Here is a 6,655-nt window from a genome sequence, read left to right as displayed (position 1 = left end):
TCATTATTCTATGCAAGTCTTTTTTTTCTAAAACCAACCAGCTCTTCATTTCTTACAGGAGTATTCCATCATAATCATAAACCACAAGTTGCTTAGTCATTTCTCAATTGATGGGCGTCTCCTCAATTTCTAGTTCTTTGCCACCACAAAGAGAACTGCTATCAATATTTTAGAACATTTCTTTTTCCCTGATCACCTTGGGAGACAGACCTAACTATAGTATTGTGGAGTCAAAGGGCATACAAAGTTTTACAGTTCTTCGGGCATAATTCTAGATTATTCTCAAAATGGTTGGATCAGTTTCCAGTTCTAGCAACAGTATATGAATTTTTCCACAGCCTCTCCACATTTGTCATTTTCCTCTTCTTATAATTTTAGCTAATTATAAGGGCTGAGAATGATATCCAAAGGTGTTCTAATTTGCATTTCTCTAATCAATAATGATTTAGAACATTTTTCATATGACTATATATAGTTTCTGTTTCTTCACTGAAAAATTGCATGTTCATATCCTTTGACTGTTTAGCAATTGGGGAATGACTCAAATGCTTATAAATCTGACAAAGTTTTCTATGTATTTGAGATGTGAGTCCTTTATCTAAGAAACTGTTTATAAAATTTCCTCCCCCAATTTTTTATTTCTTTTTGATCTTGACTACATCAACTAAACCTTTCTAATTTAATGTAATCTTAAAGGATCAATTTTACATTTTGTGAAGCTCTCTTATTTCTTATTATCCATAATTTCTTTTCCTATATACACAAATCTGATAGATAATATGCTCCATGCATGTGTAATTTTTGGAAGACATATCTCCCTTTATATCTAGGCCATGAATCCATTTTGATCTTACCTTGGTAAATGGTGTAAGGTACTGCTCTATACCCAATTTCTGCCAGATGACTTTTCAGCTTCCCCAATAATTTTGACCAAAAGGTGAATTCTTATCCCAAAAGCTTAAATCTTCATATTTCTTTCTTTTTTTTTTTTTTCAAGGCAAATGGGGTTAAGTGGCTTACCCAAGGCCACACAGCAAGGTAATTATTAAGTGTCTGAGGCTGGATTTGAACTCAGGCCAGTGCTCTATCCACTGTGCCACCTAGCGGCCCCCAAATCTTCACATTTTCAAACACAAATCATTTACTACTGCATATTGTATGTCTACTCTGTTCCACTGATCTACCTTTCTATTTCTTAGCCAATAACAGATAGTTTTGAACTCAGTTTTGAACTTGCTGAGGTTAAGATGTCTACAGGATGGATGGATAGTTTGATACACCAAATAAGCAGATGGAAATGGGAACCTGGAGATTAGGGGGTTAGAAATGGAGAAATAGATATGAGAATCCTCTACATGCAAATGATAAATGAATCCATGGGAAACTGAAATAATATAGTGGGAGAGGAGAAGAGGGCCTAGGACAGAGTCCTGAAGGACTCGCGGTCAGAAGGGCAGACCTGCAGGGAGATCCAGAAAGGAGGCTGAGAAGGAGAGGTCAGACAGGTAGGAAGAAAAGTTGGAGAGTGTTCTCCTGGAAAACCTAGGGGGGAAAAGAGATTTATCAAGGAGAAAGGGGTAATTGCAGAGCAGTCAAGAAGGCTGAGCATTGAGAATAGGCCGCTAGATTTGATGATTAAGAGATGACTGGTGCAAGAGAAAACAAATGCTGGAGAAAACTAAACGACCAGCTAAGGTCCACTAACTCCATTTTTTAATATCAATGGGGCTCTCCCCGAGTCATGGCAATCCTTTTCCTCTTCTCTGATGGACTGTCAGTGATCTTTGGAGGACTGAGCAGAATAGGAGAGGTATTCAAGATGAGTGACAAGAAACTAATGAATTTGACTTGGTTCCTGAAAAAATCTTTGGGAGTGTTACTAAAAGGATTATGTGGTGAACATCTAAAAACCAGAGGTATTCCTGGAGAACAGGGTGACTTCATAAAAATGGATAAGGTCAGCCTGACCTCCTTTCCTTCTCTGCCCAGACTTCCAGCCTAAAGATAAAGTGGATGCTACAGATTTTACTGAGATTTTAGCGAAAAAATGGACAGTTCTGAGCTAGCACTCTGAGTTAGACCATCATTGGATGGATTCATAAATGGCTCATGGACAAGAACCAAAAAGCTTTCACAGTTTGATATTAACTTGGTAGTCTATAGTGTTACAGAAGGGTCTGTCATTGGTTCTGGGCCATTTTGCATTATCAGTGAGTCAGACAAAGGTATGGATAATGTGCTCATCAAATCTGTAGATGACATCATATTGGCTAGCCTGGAAGGATAGATCTCAGTGTTGTAGTTCTTCAGTTGTATCTGACTCTTCTTGAGCCTGGTTGGGGTCTTCTTGGCAAAGATAATGGAGTGGTTTGCCATTTCCCATAAGCATCTCAAACTTAATTAAGGCCAATACATTATCTTTTGCCTCCAGAACCTCCCAAACTTCCTTGTTTCTTGTGAGAGTAACACTATCATCCTCAATTCTTCCCTTTTTCTCATCCCAGATGTCCAATCAGTTGCCAAATCTCTTTAATTCTGCCTCTTTGACACCTCTCATATCCATCCCTTTCTCTCTTCTAACATCTTAGCTCTCATACTATACCAGGAGTTCTGAACTTGGGATTCAGGGGGTTGATGGATAAATTTCAGGTGATTCATAATTCTGGATAGGAAAAAAAATTGCGTCTTTATTTTTACTAATTTCTAACTAAATAGTTCTAATTTTTTTGGTTGGCAAATTTTAAAAAAATATTTTGATTGACAGTGTTTTAATGCTTGCTTTCCTCTTTTTATTTTCTTTTTATCTTTATTTTATTTTAATCTCTTTGCTTTCCTTTTTTATTTTATTTTTATCTTTATTTTAATCTGTTTGCTTTCCTATTTCATTTTATTCTTTTAAAAGCATTCTAAAAAAGGTGTCCTTAGGCTTCATGAGATTTACCGCCCTGGGGTCCAGGTCACAAAAAGGTTAAGATAAATCTTTATTCAGCAATCCTGGATTCAATAATCATCTCTATCTAGATGATCCCATATCTACACATCCAGCCCTAGTTTCTCTCCTCTCCGACTGCCTATTGGAAATTCTAGCTATCCATAGGCATATGAAATGCCACATGTCCAAAAGCCCTCCTTTCAAACTCTTCTCTCTCTCAAATTTCCTTATTATTTTCTTTCTAGTCACCCAGACTTGTGGTCTCTATAACATCCATCTTCATTCAACATAGCCAATCTGTTGCCAAGTCTTGCCATTTCTGCTTTCACATTTCAGCATCCATCCCCTTCTCTCCACTGACATAGATGTTCATCTCTCACTTGGAACATGGTGGCCTCCAGCTCTCCTGACACCATCCTATCCTCCACTCAGCCACAAAGGGAATGTCCCAAGCACAGCTTTACTCATACTCAGGAATCCCTTATGGTGTCTGCACACCCCAGGCTTCCCACCTTGCCAGTCTTCTTACACTTTGTGTCCAATGCCACTGGTGTTCTCACTGTTGTTCTCATAGGGTATCCCATATTCTCACTCTGGGCTGTTGCTTTGGCTGTCCCTCAGGCCTGGAACACCTTCCCTCCTCACCTCTGCCTCTTGGCTTCCTACCTGCTAGAGGACACTGGCTTCTCCCAGTTCTATATTGCCCCTCCTTCTCTCCCCCTTCATTTCCCCATCACCTCTATGAGAGTGGGAGTCAGGAGAATCTGAGTGTTCAATCTGGCCTCAGACATTACTAGCTGGATGACCCTGGGCAAGTCACTTAACCTGTTTGCCTTAGTTCCTCTTCCCCCAAATGAGCTGGAGAAGAAAAATGGAGAATGATTCAGTAACTCTGCCAAGAAAACCCCAATGGGATCACATAGCACATAGCACAATAACGATATGTCTTTGAGGTCAGGGACTGTCTGTTGCCTTTCTTTGTATTCTCAGCAGAGAAGTGGAGTCAATATATCAGAGTAAAAGACTTTCCCCAGAAACTCTTCTGTGATATAACCACAGAAAACCCTAATCTAATTCTGAGTAAGAAAACCAACAAAAAAGTCACAGTGCATCATTCTTCCATTCTAGGGCAGTTGAGAAGGACAGAGAGAGGGTCTGCCGACGTTGGGATGAGGTTGGTGAGGAGCATGATGGGGGGAAGTGGCACCAGTTGTGGGCTACGGGGTGGCAGCAGTGGCACTGGAAGCAACACTCAGGGAAAATAAGAGGCCATGGATCCTTGGACCAGCACTGAGAGCTGAATCCATTTGGCAGCTCTGTCACATATTACCAGTTTTGGATAACAATGCCAGGGTGGAGAGGAGTATCAAGATTGTGAGGGAACAGAGAGAGTATCTGGGTAAGCACCACAGTACAAGAGAGCAGTGAGGAGGCTTTTCCTCAGATTGTACCATACCAAAAGCAGCAAAAACTTGTGGGCTGGGGTGTGCAGTGGATAGACCACCGGCCCTGGAGTCAGGAGGACCTGAGTTCAAATCTGGCCTCAGACACTTAATGATTACCTAGCAGTGTAGCCTTGGGCAAGCCACTTAACCCCATTTGCCTTGCAAAAAACCTAACCCCCCCCCAAAAAAAATTTGTGGGCTTCCACCCCAAGCTAAGCAGCAAAAGAACATATAAGTCAGACTATCAAATCAGATATATAAAATTTAGAGTATTAAGACAGACATGCTCCCATCCCCTTAAGTGAGCAGAGCTCCTTCTTATAAAAACTCCAAAGTCAAGAAATAAATTAGAAAGATTAGCAAACAACAAAAAACTGACCATAAAGATCTACTATGGTGACAAGGAAGCTCAAGAGACAAACTCAGAAGACATGGGGGGCACAAAAACAGCTACAAACAAAATCTTACAGAAAAATGCTGACTGTACACAAGCTCAATAAGAATTTCTAGAAGTGTTATAAAAGAGCAAACAGAGTTTAAGGATAAAACAAAGAGTGGTGGAGGGAAAGTTGGGAAAATGAGAACCATTGAAGAACAAGACTCAAGGAAAGTATGAAAAGGTAAAGATGAGTAAGAAATAAGGGACTTTACAAGGTTTAATTGTTTACATTTCTATATGGAAGAGGATGATATATCCTATAAGATATGACCTCTAAAAAGCCTCATCCTTAAAAGGACAGGAGTCTGCAGAGGATATGGGTATGAGGCTATTCTTCTAAAGAATGGAAAGATGAGAAAGAGGGAGTAGAAGAATGGGGAGATTACCTCACATAAGAGATGCACACAAGGAAGAGTTTTTACAATGGAAGGGAAAGTGGGAATGGGGGAATAGGCTATGGTTGAACATTACTGTCATCTGATCTGGTTCAAAGAGAAAAGTACGTGTGTTGTTCATTGATAAACATGTGTGTGTATATATATATACATATACATATGTTTATTTTCATGCACACAGTATAGACATTCATTTTAACAACAAGGAAGTAGGAGTGGAAGAGGCTAAGAAGAATTGGGGCTCATAAGGAGTAGATTAAAGTAGTGACTAGAAGCAAAACAGATGAGGGGTCCAGGGGAAAAGAGAATAAAAATAAAAAACTAAGATAGAGGAAAAAAAACACTGTAAGCAATTATAACTGTGAATGTGAAGAGGATGAACTCACCCATAAAATGGAAGAGGATAGTTGAATGGATTAGAAACCAGAATCAAGAAACACAGTTGAAACAGACACACACAGACTGAAAATAAGAGGCTAGAGCTGAATCTGTCATGCTTCTGCTGAAATAAAAAAGGCAAGGGCAGCAATCATTGTCTTGGAAAAAAGCAAAAGTGGATAATCAGATAATCTAAATGTAGCTAAAATATATATTACATATATATATACATATATATATAATAGGTGATATTTAATCATCTAATTGGATAGCTCTAAAGAGATAATCAGAGAAACTACATTTTTGGCTACAAAATTACCACAGACAATGAATTATAACAAAACTGAACATGTATGCACTAGGGGACAAAGAATTCAATTTTTTTTTTATTTTTGATATATTTTTTGAAGAAATCCAAGCTCTTGAAGACAAAAGTTGAGAAAGTTAGAGGAGGAAATAGTAAAACTCTATCAGGACTTGGCACAAATACCGGTTGATGAGTTGATGAGTGGATGCCTAGTGGCTCTCAGGCCGAATTCAAACTCCCCTGTTTGACCTTTAAAACCCTTCCCCACCTCCTTGAATTTACCTTCCAGTCTAGCTATTGCCCTTCCCATAGTCTTCAATCCAGACAGGTTGGTTCTCCTGGCTGTCCCTTTGGGGGTCTCCCCTCGCCCGCATGATCCTGGTTCTGAGACTCTGTAGTTCTCTTCAAAGCTCAGCTTCACAAGACCTTGAACATAGGGTCTGAAGGAACAGAAAACCCCATGGGGTCCCCCTGGATCCCCTTCACCCCCCCACCTCCCTGGCTCTGGGGGGCAGGACCCCTTTGCATTGATGTTGTATGTGCTTAGACACGACCCTGACCAGGAGAAGCTCCCTGGGGGCAGAGGTCATTCCTTCTTGGCCTTGGCCTTGTGGGGGTCTCTCGCTGGGCAGCCGCTGGACAGCTGCCCAAGAGCTCAAAGAGCAAATACTCATCGGTTTCCCCATGCTGAGTGCGGGTAGCTTTCCGAAGGCAGAGGGTGGACTGGGGGGGGGGCAGTGGGCCTTAGGTTGGATGTCA

This window comes from Macrotis lagotis, chromosome 3, assembly GCF_037893015.1.
Source record: "Macrotis lagotis isolate mMagLag1 chromosome 3, bilby.v1.9.chrom.fasta, whole genome shotgun sequence".
Classification (NCBI taxonomy): Eukaryota; Metazoa; Chordata; class Mammalia; order Peramelemorphia; family Peramelidae; genus Macrotis; species Macrotis lagotis.
The sequence above is the reverse complement of the archived record's forward strand: the minus strand, read 5'-3'. Positions refer to the sequence as shown.